At 39.3% G+C, this 17,390-nt stretch overlaps 1 long non-coding RNA gene across 1 annotated transcript in view; it reads right to left on the bottom strand.

The window, feature by feature from the left end:
• Positions 1-4,002: 4,002 nt before the first annotated feature.
• Positions 4,003-17,390, bottom strand: part of LOC139032981 (uncharacterized) — a 59,638-nt gene continuing 46,250 nt past the window's right edge. Inside the window, exon 5 of the long non-coding RNA XR_011485604.1 lies at positions 4,003-4,624. This is a non-coding gene — a long non-coding RNA (uncharacterized lncRNA). The remainder of the gene's footprint in view (positions 4,625-17,390) is intronic.

The raw sequence follows: 17,390 nt of genomic DNA on the forward strand, positions 1-17,390 counted from the left end.
TTTTAAAACCCCACTCTTCTCATTATTTTTTTTTGTTTAGAAAAATATGGCAAACCAACCAAATGGTATTACTTATGTTCCTATGTTATGCACTTATTGTTATTTTTTAATGAATTAATATTTTTGAATTCTCAGTTTTTATTTTTGAATGTAATATTGATAAATATATTGAGAGATAGCATTGAAATACACTCCATTACCATGTGGAAAATAGCTAGCTAGTGAAGTTGATGTGTAACACAGGATCTCAGCCTGATGCTCTGTGCTGACCAAGAGGTGTAGGATGGGGGGTGGGAGGGAGGCTCTAGAGGGATGGGATATGTGCATACTTACAGCTGGTTCATGTTGTTGTACAGCTGAAACCAACACAACATAGTCAAGCCATTATACTCCAATCAAACTTTTTAAGTTATTTGCAGTGCTTAATAATTTTAAAGAGTTTAAAGGGAAACTTAGGCCAATATGTTTGAGAACCACCTTTACAGAGCTTACTCCATTTTAAAAATTAGATACAACTACCTACAGAAAAGTGCAAAACATATAGATACACAATTTAAAAGTGTTATTCACTCAGTCATGTCTGACTCTTTGGGATCCCATAGGATTGTAGCCCACCAGGCTCCTCTGTCCATGGAATTCTCCAAGTAAGAATATACTGGAGTGGGTAGCCGTTCTCTTCTTCAGGAGACCTTCCCAACTCAGGGATCGAAACTATATCTTCTGCGGCTCTTGCATTGCAGGTGATTCTTTGCCAACTGAGCCACGAGGGAAGCTCCATACAATTTAAAATATGTTTTCAAATGACTTCTTCCATATAACCTCCCTGTGATCAAGAATAATGCTGCAAGTTCCCCCTATCAAAGCCCCGGTCTGCCCTTTTCAATCATACACCTTCCCTCCCATCTTTAATTGGTTTATTCTCAAATAAATTTTAAAATTTATTTACACTTATAAATAGCTTACTATGTGCCAGACACAGCCATAAGTGCTTTAATTTATTTAACCCTTATGTTAACTGTGTGAGGCACTCTTATCATCCCAACATATTTTTGAGAAAATAATGGCACAGTGAGCTTAAGAGGCTGGCCCAAGGTCAAGTGATGAGTCAGTGTTTAGATATGGACTATCTGGTTGTGGCATCCAGCTAGAGGAAGACTCAAATATTGTATGGTCTCTCTCTAAAACTTCAGACTCTTGGCTTGAGGTTCAGGGACCATTCAGGTGATGTGATTTTGTGCAGCAAATCAAGAGCAGCTTGTGGATAGAACTACTGAAAGTGGAGATGAGGGGCCTTCTCAGCTCTGATTAACCCCAGCTCTCAGACTGCAGCCCTTATAGTGCTGGTGGTTCAGCCTCTATGTCCGACTCTTGGTGACCCCATGGACTGTAGCCCACCATGCTCCTCGGTCCATGGGATTTTTCAGGCAAGAATACTGGAGTGGGTTGCCACTTTCCTCTCCAGGGGAACTTCCCCACCCAGGGATCGAACCTGGGTCTCCTGCATCGCAGGCGGATTCCTCACAAACCGAGCTACAAGGGAAGTAGCCCCCTTGTGGAGAGAGTGGCTTTTCTTAGACCGCCCATTCTGAGCTGGTTTTGGGCTTTGACATCTGACCTTAACACCCCCTCCCCACAGAATCATCAAAACTTGAACTCAAACTTGCAGAGATTGACAAATATTTTTAGGGCAAAATACCTTGCTTGCTCTTCAGGGCTTTTTAGAAATATTTTAAAATATGCTTTTGGGAATTTTTAGACATTTTCAGTAGAGTATGAGGTCTGATTGCTTAGCTTGCTATATTATGTGTTAACACAGAACTCCATATCGTATTAAATTGAATCTCTATAAACATAATAAATGTTAATAGGTGTGCTTGGGGTTTGAGAGTTTTGATAATATTCAAAACTCTGGGCTTTCATTTATATTTTGGGGGGAGCTCCATGTGCTCCTCATTAATTTGGTATTTTCAGTGCTCCAAAGGTTCAAAAGCCATCGACGTTCCTCCCCAACTCCTCTACGGCACTTGCTTGTCATGTGAGATTAGTGAGAACACTGATCTTTTCCATAATTTAAAATCCTTCATCCATTGGGGGTGCTCATTTATTTCTACCCAACACATTTCTCTGTTCTTGATATATTAACTTCTTTTCTAGTCACCAGGTAATGGCTAAAATAGTCACATTATGACTCAATTTTCATGTGGTTTATGAGCAAACTATTTTTTTTTAATTATTGAGCAAAATTTTGATGGTTTTTGAGTTCCCTTTTATCTAGAAATTGATTGACCTAAATGTGTTAGGAAACTATATTTCTTTTCCCTCCATAGATAAGGTTTTAGTAAGCATTCCTTTGTTTTTTCATTTGTTATAGACTCCTTTAAAACAGAAAATAAAAATTTGGTGCTTCAAGTGCATAATGGGCTCCAAAATGGAAAAGAAGGTAACTTAGACTGAAGCAGGGTCACTGAAAACCCAGTGTGTCTCTCCAACCACCTAAGGTCACCAGATACCTGGTTTGCTTATTGTGGTTCTCTTCTATCTGCACCTAAATAGCATCATGAAGTCACTGGGTTACCTGCACTGTGACTATTTTTTACTTTTTCTGGAAGGAAAGTAGTTTGATCAACATTTTGTATTTGTTGGTTTCTACATCAATCTGGTAGAAACAGGCAGAGGTCAAGAATCAGAGTTATCCAGCGACCTTTTTGAAAAAGGCTGGCGTCAAATTGTTCCTGTAAATGACACAAGTGCAGCTGACCTCTCCAGAGTCAGAGGCCCCAGATTAAACCGTCTCTGGGAGCTCACCCTTCTCTGGACAGGGTCAGGGCCCAGGCAGGGCCTTCAGACAATTTCAAGTTACCAGTGATTTCAGCTCTCATTCCTTTATCATGGCACACATCTACAGTTGGAAGTCATTAAATGACTTTTTAAACAAAAGTATTTTGCACCGTAGATTTTTGTCCAGGTCTGGGTCTTGAGAATGCCAGCCTCAATCTTCAGGACAGGAGAAGATGCTTTTTTGTAAACTCCGTGTTGGAACATTCACTGAGCAGGACAGATCGTCCACTGACCAGTATTTTTCCAAACATCTTATTTCTCTCAAAGGAAAAGATAACAGAATTATCCCTTTCTCTGTTAAAGTGGTAATTGGAAAAAGTAAAGACTTGCTCTGAGTGGGCAGAATTGCATGCAGAGGATAGGAAAAAATACACCTCTGCACACAATAGTAACTCAGGAATGTCTGTTGGAGGAATCCAACAGATAATAAAAAACGATCCTCTCAACACATCTGGACAATTTTTGGAAATAAATGGAAAGTACCTGTGATTGTTAATTTTATGTGTCAGCTTGACCAGACCATGAGGAGCCCAGGCATTTGGTCCTGTATTATTCTGGGTGTGTCTGTGAAGGTGTTTCTGGGAGAGATTAATGTTAGAATCAGTAGGCTGAGAAGAGGAGATTGCTCTTCTTTAGGGGGGTGGGCTGCTCCTCCAATCAACTGAGAACTTGAATAAAACAAGAAGTTGGATGCTCCCTCAAGTAAGAGGGAACTCCTTCAAGACTGCCTTTTTTTTAAAAAAAATTCTTTATTTTTAATTGGAAGATAATTGCTTTACAATATTGTGCTTTCTGTCATACATCAACATGAATCAGCCATAAGTGTCAGTCACTCAGTCATGTCCGACTCTGCAACCCACCAGACTCTTCTGTCCATGGGATTCTCTGAGTAAGAATACTGGAGTGGGTTGCCATTTCCTTCTCCAGGGGAATCTTTCTAACCCAGAGACCGAACCTGGGTCTCCCGCATTGCAGGCAGATTCTTTCATCTGAGCCACTGTGAGTGCTAGATACACATGTTCCCTCCCACTTGGATCTCTTTCCCACCTCCCACCCCATCCTCACCCCTCTAGGTTGTCACAGAGCACGGGGTTTGAGTTCCCTGCGTCATAGAGCAAATTTCCACCAGCGAGCCAATTCCTTATAATAAGTAAGTTACTTGGCTCTGTTTCTCGGGAGACCTCTTCTTTGGAAAAGAAGAGGAAAAGACGCCAGAGTCTTCCCTTTCGGCCACGTGAGGACAACAGTGACAAGGAGCCATCCGCAAGCCAGGACGAGAGCCTCACAAGAAACTGGTAAAACATCAGCTGGTACCTTGATTTTGGACTTCTCAGTCTCCAGAATGGTGAGAAATAAATTTCTGTGTTTGCAGCCACCCCATCTGTGGTATTTTGTTATAGCAGCTTGAGCAGATTGGGACAATAGCCACTGAATTTCTTCAGAGAGTCTCTAAACAGTCCAGAGATAACAGGAGAGCAGAGCGCAGGATCACTCATCATGCAGTGAGCCCCCAAAGACTGCATGCCCTACTCACAGTCAGCCGTGTCAATGGAAGTGATCCGCACACGGCCTTGAAACTGGAGAGCGCTTCACTGTCACAACTGCACAACTGCACAATCCTTACTTCAGAATGCTCAGCAAACAACACACCTAACTCAGAAGGTGAGCTGTCCTTTTGATGCCTCTGAGAAAAAAAAATTGCTTTTCAAGGGCTCTTCAAAGATGGTTTATATCATAACCGTAGCTTCAGTTATTCAAGAAAAGCTCTCACAGCCACACAAGGACTCTGTGAAGACAAAGTGATCAGGTGACTTGCAGAACTGAGAAGTAAGCTGAGGGCTGGGCACTCTCTTCCCAGAATCCTGCTTATAAGGCATCCGCACCGAAGAAAATAGGCAAAGTCCACAGCAAAAATGGCCTTTGCAAATCCTCTATTTGCTAAGTTCATCCAATGTCCTCTATCCAAATTTTAGTTTTAAAGCCTAGGAAATATGAAGAGAATTTTCCAAGATATTAGAAGATGGAAGGAGAAAAACGGATCAAAGGGCTGGAAAATGAATGAAGAAGAGGGACAGTTACAGAAATATAATCAGCTAAGAAAATTTGTGCAGCAGTAAAATGTCTTTATTTATCCAAAGACCTATTTTTAGCAAGGTGCTGGACAGCCTGTTCCTTATTCTACCTGAATAAAGAAAACGGAATTTTTGAAGCTGAGATTTAGACTAGAGGAAATTATCTCACTAGAAGTGGCAATATCTGCTCACAAGATGCAGGCAGGATCATCGAAGTTTCCACAAAAAGAGTACTGGTCTTTGGGCTTGTTATGACCTTGGCTCAGACCATCTGGCTGGGGAGCCAAAGATACCATGGAGGTCTGAGTAGTCAGTCGAAAGGACCACTGGCAAATGCAGAAATAGCCCCCATCAATGCTAAGTACAGAATTATAAATATTTTCTCATCATTCTTCCAAATCCCATTTTGTTTAAATTTTCAAGAAGTTAAAATTGTTCAGTCATATCCAGTTCTTTGTGACCCCATGGATTGTAGCCTGCCAGGCTCCTCTGTCCACGGGATTTCTCAGACAAGAATACTGGAGTGGGTTGCCATTCCCTTCTCCAGGGGATCTTCCTGACCCAGGGATGGAACCCAGGTCTCCCGCATTACAGGTGGATCCTTTAACTCCTGAGCCACCAGGAAAGTGTCAGTTAAATAGTAGATATACTGGTCTGACTTCTCTACATTATTTCAGTTATTTCAACTTTCCAGTTGATTGGATATAGAAACTGAGTCCAATCTAGTATTAAATAATGCAGAGACTGGTTAGTAAGTCTGCATGAGGGTATTTTACACAGCGAGCTGGTTGAACTTTAGTCTACAAGTATTTAGACAAAGCCCACCAGAGGTCAAAGACTGGAATAAATGACTTCTGCCATTCCTACCAGTCTCACGATTCCACAGTTTATATGGTGGTTTACAAGATGAATAATAAGCAATAGTTTTCTGTAGGGAGTCAGTTAAAAAGAGAAGTTTAACACCCACTACAACAGTGGGTGTTAAGAAATGCTGTTTTCCCATCTCTTTTCATCATAAACAAATAGCAGAGACTTTACATAAGGGAAATATTAAAGACAAAGGAGATTTAGAAGAATTAATATTCAATACTATGTTATTCACTTTAAAAGAATGCTTTAAAATGAGTTGTGGTGGCTTTGTAAGGTGTCAGCTTGACTAGGTTGAACTACATTTCCCAGAATTCCTTTTCTTGTTGGTTTCCTACTGGCGAGCCCCAAGGGATGCCCTTGGAAGATTTAGAGAGCAGAAAGGAAGCAAGCATTTTGTACTTTGGACTCTCCAAAGTGCTGGCTCAGCCTTGTTGGCTTAAAGCTGCATCTACATCTGCACTGGCTTTACCGTTTCCCTGGATCCTTCTTCACCTTCTCTGACTCCTGGGCCAGATACAGGTATTTACCTTCATGGTTTCTGCAGTATGCCCATACTATTAACGTCAGAAACAATAGGAACAAACAACTTTCAGCCTTCCCTTCTGTGTGCCAGAGCTCCAGCGGGGCCTTGCTCTCTCTGACTTTATGACCCCTTTCTTTCCCGGCCCTATGCCCTCTGGAATTTGAACTGTATCAGACAAGAAGACAATAGCTTTGCCCAAATTGCTTAACCCGTTCCCACAATTGTGACGTCCCTTAAAACATACATGTATAAATGTCTTAATGGTTCTGCCTCTCTGGTTGAACCTTGGAAGGTATACACGATAAAACTCTTCCAAGAGGGCTAGACACCAGGTGAACTTTTAATTTAATCGAAATGAGTAAATGGGTCCACTAAGATTAGAAATGTGCAATCAATAGAATCTCAGCTCCTTCTATAATCAGATTGCTTCCTTAAACTTCATTGGAGCCAAACCAAAAGAGATGAGCTGATAGAAAGAACTATTTAACAATACTCAAGGTCTTTTTGTACCTGCTTTTAAATACTGATGGAGAAATACTCTGATCTCGTACATAGGGAAAACAGAAGTTCAAAAGCTTAAATAAACCTGGGCCCCTGGCTGTGCTAGAAGGTGGTTCAAGGTTGAGCTTTTATAATACCCATATGGTTCCATTTAGAGTTGGATGAATGGAGGAAAACTGTGATGGTTATCAGGCTGACTTCCTAGACTCAGATAGAAGGAAATTGTATACATGATGTGTGCTAGCTTCTTGCTGATTTCACGCTCTACCACAGGCAGCAGTAACTTGCCACAGAATGTATAATGGAAAAACAAACACAGAATAATGTCAAATGTAAGTCAGTGTTTGTGTATACGCACATGCATATACACACTTATTGTAGCCTCTGATACCTCACTTGCAACTGTAAATACAAGTGGTTGTGTAGCTTTGTAAAGCTGACTTTCAGTTCTTAATAATTTGGCTACAAATTGGTGGCTTTACTTGTTGCAGAGCATAGGTTCTAGCTGGTTGGGTTTCAGTAGTTGCAGCATGTGGACTCAGTAGCTGTGGTTCATGGGCTCTAGAGCATGGGCTCAGATGTTGTGGCATAGTTATCATTTCTTTGTTTTATCACGGCAAAGAGAAAACTCGAGTAATTCAAATAATGAAGCTAAAGTCAAATGACTTCCCTAACTTCCTGAATCTCACCTAAGCCTTTCTTCCCTTTGCATCGCTTGCAATGTCACCCTGTTTCCTGGGGTGTCTCACTCTATCCCAGTCTCATCCACCCTGTGCTGCTGAATTTCTAGAAAAATCTACCCATTTCATTTTTACAGTTCAAGTAGCACCCCCTTCAGGATGTATTCCTTTGTCTGAAAACAATCTTTCCCTCTATGGATCACAGCTTGTTGTTCTTTAGTCACTAAGTAGAAGTCACATTAGAGTTTGGGGCAATGCACCTTCACTTCCTTGGTGATACTGTGAAATTCACCCAATCACTCCCCTGCTCTGAGAATCTCATAGACTCCAGGCAACATCTTTGTAGATCAAGAATGGCTTTTGGAATTCTGGTTCTCTTGGCAGTTATGGTTTTCACTGTGAATTACTAGATTGGATATTGGACAACATCACCCACTTGGGAGATCTTCATGCTTTATCTCTTCTCTCCAAAACTCCTTGCTATTTTTTAGTTGTTTGGTCATGTCAGACTCTTTTGTGACCCTATGCACTGTAGCCTGCCAGGCTTCACTCTCCATGAAATTTCCTAGGAAAGAATACTGGAGTGGGTTGCCATTCCCTTCTCTAGGGTATCTTCTGGACCCAGGAATTGAACCCATGTCTCCTGCATTGGCAGGTGGACTTTTACCACTGAGCCAGGTTAGCCCACTTGTACAGTAATTGATAAACTTGTTTTATTTTCATGTTAGCAGATGGTATGTAGACCTACATCAAAATTTTAGCCACGGTTAAACAACCATCCTAGCGCGCTAGTACTGTACTCTTTCTGTCTGTAGTTGTTCACTGCCTCTGCTCTTATATCATGGAAGATAAATTAAAAGTGTCACTGAGTACTCCGCAGTGAACCCACTTCTCACTGAGGTCTTGGGGATAGATGTAACCCCCGCAGAGGCCAGTTAGTTCTTATTTATACTGTGGACACAGCCTTCTTGCCTTCTCTTTGCAAGTGCTTTGGATATTCCCAGATGATAACCTCTGCTGTGGCTCGCCAAGCATTTTATTAGTATGTCTACTGCACTATTTAGCACATTCTGATAGTCCCCTGAGTACACCATCCTCCTCCAATAAAGAATGGCTTCCCTGACGCTAGAAACATTTTATTCATCTCCACATGATTCCAGGAACAAGATATTGTGTATAAGTGATGCTCACTGATTTTATTTTTAACTTTTAAAGCCAGCTGTCTTCAGTACCAATTTCCCAATTCATCCCATCCCTAGGTAACTAACATGTACCTATTGTATAGTGCAGGGAACTTAACTCAAGGCTCTATGGTGACAAACAGGGGATGTGTGTGTGCGTGTGGCAGATTCACTTAGGTGTACAGAGAAACTTACACAACACTGTGAAGCAACTAAACTCCAATTAAAAAAAGAAACTGTCTTCAGGTTTAATTTACCTAGAATAAAATACATCAATTTTAAGTGTACAGTGTGATGAGTTTTGATAAATGTATACATTCACTCCTTAGTCAACATTTTCATCACACACTGGCTTGCCAAGAGAGGAGGAGGATGGTGATAAAAGCTTGGTGGCAACTGATGGTGTTTAGAATAGCCAATATATAATGATAAAAAAATATCCAACTTAATTTTTTGGTACATTTTATTCCTGTTTTTAAATCTCTGCAGACAATATATCCACTTTATTGCCAGTAACCAGGGTAGGTCATGCCCACTGCCTGCCCTTCGCATACCACTGCCTTCTCTCTGAAGTCTCTGCAGGTCCTCCTTCTGTCCTGCCCCAAGGAAACCACCTGTCTTCTTTCTGCAGTAATGCTATGCTATGGGAAGTCGCTCCAGTGATGCCCAACTCTTTGCAACCCTATGGACTTAGCCTACCAGTCCGTGGGATTCTCCAGGCAAGAATACTGGAGTGGGTTGCCATGCCCTTCTCCAGGGGACCTTCCTGACTCAGGGATCGAACCTGTGTCTCTTATGTTTCCTGCATTGCAGGTGGGTTCTTTATCACTAGCACCATCTGAGAAGCCCTCTTCAATAATACATGATTGCTTTTCTGCTCTAGAGTCACATATGAATGAAATCATACAAAAGATATTCTTTTGTGTCTGTCTCCTCTTATTCAGCATGTTTTTGAGATTCATCCACATTCTTGTGTATTTTTCTGCTCCTTTTTATTTCTGAGTAATGATTCCACTGTCTGAATACATACAAATTTCTAACCATTTTATTGTTGATATACTTTTGGTTTGTTTCCATTTTTGTCTTTTAAAAATAAAGTTTCTATGAACATTCTTGTACAACTCTTTCGGTAGATTTTTCTTGCACATTTTGACAATAAGAAATGGCCAAACAGCTTTTCTAAGCGATATGCAATTTTTTAAAATTTCCACAAGAATTGTATGAGAATTACAATTGTTCTGTATTCTTATCAATGTTTGGAGTTCATGCTTAAAGATTTTAGGCATTCTAGGGGGATATAAACTGATATCTTGTTTTAATTTAATGAACTGACAATGAAGTAGATTACTTTTTCACTTGCTTAATGGTCATTCATTTATGTTTTATCATGAGCTGTCTAACTATGTTGCTAAATTTTAAAAATTAGATTGTGTTTCTTCTTACTACTGCATTTTAAGAATTCTTTATATATTTGGTGTATGGATCCTTTGCATTTGTATGTATATTATAAACATTGCATCCTAGTTTGTGATTTACATGGACATTTCTTAATGATACCTTTCAAAGAGCAAAAGTTTTCAGTTTAATGAGTTCAAATTTTTCTATTTTTTTCTTCAAGTTTACTACTTTTTGTGTATTGTCTAAGAACTGTTTGCCTCACCAGTTTTGAAAAGATTTTTCACCTGTATCTTCATTGAGTAGTTTTATAGTTTTACTAATTAGATGTTGTCTTTGCCACAAATGTCCTAGCAATAACATTTGTATATGGTATAAAGTAAGAGTTAATTTTTGCCTTCTAAATTTCAGCACTATGTGTTGAAACTACAATCTTTCCATCCATTGAATTTCCCTGGCACCTGTGTCAAAAATCATTTGACATGTGTGTGGGTCTATTTATAGACTTCCTTTGAACTATATGTCTATTTTTATGATATATTATCTTGATTCATGTAACATTTTAGTGAGTCAAAGTCTAGTAATGTATACTCTCTAAGCTAAATCTTATTTTTCCAAAATTGCTTTTTGTATCAAGTTCATTTGCAATGCCATATAAAATTTCAAGTTAACCTGACAATTTGTACCAAAAAAAAAAAAAAAAAAAAGACCGTTAAGATTTTGATTGACACTATTTTGAATCTGTAAGAGTGTGGAGAGAACTGACATCTAAATATCGAGTCATATGATGTGTGAACATGATACAGTTCTCCATTTATTTAGGCCTTTCATTTCTGTATAGTCAGTATTTGCAAGTCCTAGCTTACAGCTCTTGCACATAATTTTTAAGCTTTATATTTTTGTATTTAATGGTTTTAATTTCTGTCATATATTGTATATTAAATTTTGACTTCCAAGTGTTCATGGCTAGTATCTAGGAATATATTTGATTTGTGAATATTGGTTTTGTAACCTGAGACTTTGCTAAACTCCTTACTAGGTCTAGGAAATTTTTGCAGAATCTTTGGAATTTTTTATGTAGATAATTTCTTTGATGAGTAAAAATATTTTATTTGCGATCTCTGTACCGTTTATTTCTGGCTCTTGACTTATTGCACTGGCGATCACCCCTAGAAAGATATTAAGTAGAAGCTGTAACAATACACTTCTTTCCATATCTTGTTTCTGATCCTGGGGACAAAGTAACCAATTTTTCATCATTAAGTATGATGGTAGATGTAGTTTTTTCATAGATGCCTTTTCTTCAAGTTAAAATTCCCTTCTATTCTTAGTTTACTGGGAATTCATTTTTGATCAGGAATAAATGTTCAATTATGACAAAGGCATTTTCTGCTTCTAATGAAGTAAGCAAATACTTTATATTTTTTCAGTATGTTGACAGGGTGAATAACCTTGATTTTTGAATGTTGAACCAACCTAATATTCCCTTGCAATTGTGGCATACTTTAAGATACATTTTTGGACTTGATTAGCTAATATTTTGTGGAGGATTTGTGGGTCTACATTCATTAGGATATTGGCCAGTATTTTTTTTTGTACTGTCTTGATCTGGTTTTGGTATGTGGGTAATGCTAGTATCATAAAATGAGTTGGGGAGCTTTACTGTTCTAGTTTCTGGAAGAGTTTGGATGGAATTGGCTTTTAATAATACCGTGTCTGAATTCTTTTAGAAGTTTGTATTGTTTCTAGCATCTCTTCCTTTTGTGCTCTGTCGCAAGGAAGCAGTGCTTGCATCCATCTCAACTTATGGTGACTGTCTTTCTCAGGTTTTAGGTTAGCTGGTAAATCTGTGACCTCAGTTCTGTGATAACTTCGAGAAAAGTATGATTGCATCGATTATCTTTGCTGTTGTTCAATCGCGCTGTCGTGTCCGACTCTTTGCACCCCCATGGACCACTGCAAGCCAGGCTTCCCTGTTCTTCACCATCTTCTGGACTTTGCTCCAACTCACGTCCATTGAGTTGTTGATGCCACCCAACCATCTCATCCTCTCTTGTCCCTTTCTCCTCCTGCCTTCAATCTTTCCCAGTGTGAGGGTCTTTTCTAGTGAGTCGGCTCTTCGCATCAGGTGGCTAAAGTGTTGGAGTTTCAGCTTCAGCATCAGTCCTTCCAATGAATATTCAGGACTGATTTCCTTTAGGATTGACTGGTTTGATCTCCTTGCAGTCCAAGGGACTCTCAAGAGTCTTCTTCAATACCACTGTTCAAAGGAATCAATTCTTCGGTGCTCAGCCTTTTTTACTGTCTAGCTCTCACGTCAGTACATGACTACTGGAAAAGCCATAGCTTTGACCATATGGACTTTTGTAGGCAAAGTCAAGTCTCTGCTTTAAATATGCTGTCTAGGTTTGTCATTGCTTTTCTTCCAAGGAGGCTCATAATTTAATTATCAATTATCTGGACTTTTCTATTAAGTGGGAGCAGTGTTTACTTTCTCACTTTCTACCTCTATTATCTGTCTGTATACAGTGAGAAGAAAAGTCTGGCTCTAGCTATTCTATTGTGACTTAAAGTGGAGTCAAGTAATTTTTCTATAAATTATAAATACACCAGTAATCAAAATAAGACTGAGTGTGGATGGACTGGAATAGAACTACTGTGACTAAAGCTTTATATCTGTAAGTGAGGGGAAAAAAAGCACATTTCCATGTATATGGCTTAGTTTTCATTTTTCTAGGTTCGTGGTAGGATTGTGATAATTTTCATGTTTTTAAAAACCTTTCCTTGATATACATCATCAAAAGACCCTGATACAGAGTTCTGTAAGGCACATCTGTGGATTTCTATAGATAGTTCAACCACAGTGGTAACTTTCATTTCATTTCAGATCAACTGTACATCCACATGATGAAAATTTACTGGCATACATTTTCCTCTCAGCCCAGCCTTCCCAAGGGATTGATGAAAAATGAAATAAATCCTATCAGCACTTTTTTACAATCCTTATAGCAAAATCCATTACACTTTTAAAGAAAATAGGAAGTATATTATAGTGGTCAAAGGACTAGAAGAGATGGAGATACCACGAGAACTTCAGATATCCCAGGGCACCAATGATCTGAATGCAAGGATTTTCTAGGCATCTTTATAGTATAATTCTTAGCTATCACAGGGGAGTTTCCTAGCAATGTAACCAAATGTATTATTTACAAGATAAGGTTCTGAAAGGAAATCATGTGTCCTTGAAAATCTGGAACCACTTGCGAATTTCACTCCTATTTTGCAGGGTAGTCTTGATGTATGGAAAAGACTACCAACTTTGAGCAATCAGGAGGTGCTCAAAGCATGCTTGTTAAATAAATCACTGCAAACACTGACTGCAGAGCTTTGAAGGTTTCCTCCAGTCCAGTGCTTTGCCCTTCTTCTTAGGCTGTGTTTTCTCTCTCACCAAACAAGTACAGAGGCCTTTCGTGGCAGGGTCATTTCCTGGGACAATACCTAAAAATCAAGTGTGAAATTGATGCTGTGTTTTGCAATCTCATGGGACCAGTGTTCTTTATATTCCAAAGTCAAACTGTTTCTGTACACAGTTGGCCCTTGGTATCTGTGGATTTCACGTCCATGATTCAATCAACCTCAACCGTGGTTTGAAGATCTTCAGGTAACCATGGATACCCAGGGCCAACTATATTACACCCTTTTATATCACGGACTTGAATATCTGCAGATTTTGGTACCTGTGAGGGATACAGGAATCAAAGCTGGATGGTGACCAAGAGAGGACTGTATTCTATGAGTTTGTGCAAGTTCCAGGAGACAGTGAAGGATAGGGAAGCATGGTGTACTGCCATTGACAGGTTGCAAAGAGTGGGACACGAACAATGACAAAAATGAAGAACAACCATGATATGTACTGAGAAGCATCTAGCACATACTTTCCAATTTTCTGCAGATACATGAAAGGTATACATGTAAGCAGTTTAGATGCACAAGTCAGAACTACCAGGTCTTCTGTTATTACTCAAAGGCGAGGGGGGCAGGGAACCCCTTGGTTACAAAACACTTCAGAACTCCTGGGAGATATCAATAAAATGAGACATGCCATATATAAAATATAATTATAAGCTCCCAGTAGTGCTGTTTTGAAAAGACAATAACCCATCTCATATTTTGAAATGGCTTGCCCAGACAGCATTCTTTGGAACATCTTGCACTTTTCTTGACCTCAGTCTCTAAGGTCTTCCAGCTTTTAAAAAAATTCTCTAATTCTTTGGACTTCCTGAGGAAAACAGAAAAGACTTCTCATTGTTGAAATGGGATTTGCTCAGAATTTCATACTGCTTAACCAATTAAAATGGATGAAACTTATTCTCCACTGATCACTTCTTCCTCTTCCACCCTTTTCTTATACTATGTCATAATCAAAGTATGGATGTGAATCCAATTAAAGGGGATACATCTTACCCTGTATCATTTTCCTTGGAAATGAAGAAATGTGCTATGGTTACTAGTGACTGTCTTTGACAAACGTTTCGATGTTAGTGGACACAAGCTTATAAATCATTTGAGAAACAGGAATTAAATTAACTAGCATGTGTGTTAACATAGAAATCAGTCTTAGTCACAAGTCAAGCTACTGGAATTAGTAGCTTTTTAATCAGGGAATATGTTTCCTTAAATTATCCAACTGTGGTTTCTTCATTTATGTGATGGGCAAAATATTTTGTGGGGTTAACAGAAAGATTACATAAGATCCTATCTATCTATCTATCATCTATCTATCCATCATCTATCTTTATCTCTCATAGCCACATTAGCTCGGAAACAGTTTCAAATTCTTCCAGAAATTTTATGCAAGCAATTTTATACAAACGATGTATTGATAATAAACTGGACAAAGAGTAATAATACTAGTAACGAATAACAACCATTCAGTGACAACTCCTCTGTACTCTGCGGGTACAGTATCTCATCTCACACCTGTCTTATTGAGGAAACTGAAGCTCAGAGATGCCACTGACCCAGTCACACAGCCAGGAAGCCCAACAAAGAGAAAGTTCCTGTTCTGTATGTCACTGTGTCTGTGTGTGTCTCTCTGGCTGGCAGAGTCAAAGGGACAATAAAGGAAATAAAGAAAATAAGTGATACACTTAGATTTTAAAGTAACCCAGTAATAAAACCCTACATGATTAGGTGATGTGGAAAGGATTTCTCACCCAGATTACTGAAGGACTTTATTGTAGGTGATTTATAATCTTAAACATCTGGGATGTATGATCTGATATGCAGTGATGGAGACTTATCAGAGCCTAAGCACTCTCTATATTAGGACAAGCTGGATGGGAAAAAGCTGACGAGGTGAAAGTATTCCCACTCTTTCTTAAGATCGCCTCCCAGCAAGGAAGCAGGCAGAGTTTGAATGCCCTCTCTAGAAGAGTTTGTCCTTACAGCCCTGGGACTAAGTAAGAGTCCCCAGACTTTGGAGGAAAGTTAAAAGATTTACTCTCCCCAGAGCACCAGAGTACTCTAACTATTCACACAAACAAGTCAGCAAGTAAAAATTTTATCCAGACCATAGCAAGTGTTGAATTTGCTTGTGATAGAGATTTAACCTCCGTGGCACCCCTAGAATAAATAAGATGGCATCAGTAGATGGTCTCATTAAATGAGAACTTTTAAGTTAATAGTCAAGAAAAAACTTAATGAAGTTTTTGATTATTTTATTTAAGAAGAAACTAAGTGTGAAGCGTCAAATTGTGTAAGTGCCCATATGCTGGCATGAGCTTTGGAATAATATTCGTAAAGATCAGACTCTATGTTAGCTTTCAAATTACTTTTTCCATGTAAATTTAATTTTATATGGAGATGCAATTACTGCTTCTTACTAGTGCAGCTTGAAAAAGACAGAATTTTAAAGTAGTTTCCAAGAAGAATGGTAAAATCCTCAAGATGAGGGATTTGGCATAAGCACGTTCTTAGGACTAATATTGGTTTTCTTGTCCACTGGGAAGCATGTTTTGAAACATTTTGCTTTGTTTGGTCTGATTTTTAACATCTTATTAGAGAATAATGTAGGGTCTTGAGCTGTAAGAATGTATAGATTATCACTATCAAAAGAAAACTGCATTTTTTATTGACAATAATCTTTCTGATTCCAATATATATTTGGAAAAATTAATACTCAGTCATAAATATGACTCCTATTCTCTTTTTCTTATTCTATCTTTCTATTTACTTATCTATACACTCAGGTAGAGCATTACCTAACTACGGGTAGAGCATTACAAAACTCTGGCCAGAGTTTTAAAAAATGAAGTTATTATAGAGAAGGAGTAGCTCATTGGCTTACAGTGTTGCTATGAGGGAAAAATCTCCCTCCCTAGCCACATCCCACCCTCCTAGGTCATCACAGAGCACAGAGCTGACTTTCCTGTGCTTTATAGCAGCTTCTCACTACCTATCTATTTCACACATGTGAATGTCAGCCCTAATCTCCCAATTCATCCCACTCCCTCCTTCCCTCCTTATGTCCACATGTCTCTTCTCTACATCTGCATCTCTACTCTTGCCCTGGAAATAGGTTCATCTGTACCATTTTTCTACAGTCCACATATATGCGTTAATAGACGGTTTTTTTCTCTTTCTGACTTACTTTACTCTGTATGACAGACTCTCTGTCCATCCACATCCCTACAGATGACCTGGGTTTTCTTCTTTTTATGACTTTCTCCTTTTTATGAATGGGCGTTGGTAAGAGAAGACTCACACTTCTTCATGCCATTGGGCAGGGCCTGAGTCGATGATGCTCATTAGAACTTTGGCCCTGAGCTGCTAAGTCACTTCAGTCATGTCTGACTCTGTGCGACCCCATAGACGGCAGCCCACCAGGATCCCCCACCCCCGGGATTCTCCAGGCAAGAACACTGGAGTGGGTTGCCATTTCCTTCTCCAATGCATGAAAGTGAAAAGTGAACGTGAAGCTGCTCAGTCGTGTCCGACTCCTAGCGACCCCATGGACTGCAGCCCACCAGGCTCCTCCGTCCATGGGATTTTCCAGGCAAGAGTACTGGAGTGGGGTTCCACTGCCTTCTCTTCTGGCCCTGAGAGAAAAGCCCCCCAAAATGCTCAATACTCCTTGTAGCATGAGGAAACTGCCAATCACCAAGATCATCTATTTTATTTCTCTCTGGATAGCTGAGGTGGGGATTCAGCAGGTGGCATTCTAAAGCCAAGTTAGCCTTATAGAGCAGTGACAAAGTTGAGAGCACCTTGGATGAGTAATTCTATTCTTTTACGTTGAAAAAAGCTGGAATTCCCTATTATAATGTTA

This window comes from Odocoileus virginianus, chromosome 34 (genome assembly GCF_023699985.2).
Source record: "Odocoileus virginianus isolate 20LAN1187 ecotype Illinois chromosome 34, Ovbor_1.2, whole genome shotgun sequence".
In the NCBI taxonomy this organism is placed as follows: domain Eukaryota; kingdom Metazoa; phylum Chordata; class Mammalia; order Artiodactyla; family Cervidae; genus Odocoileus; species Odocoileus virginianus.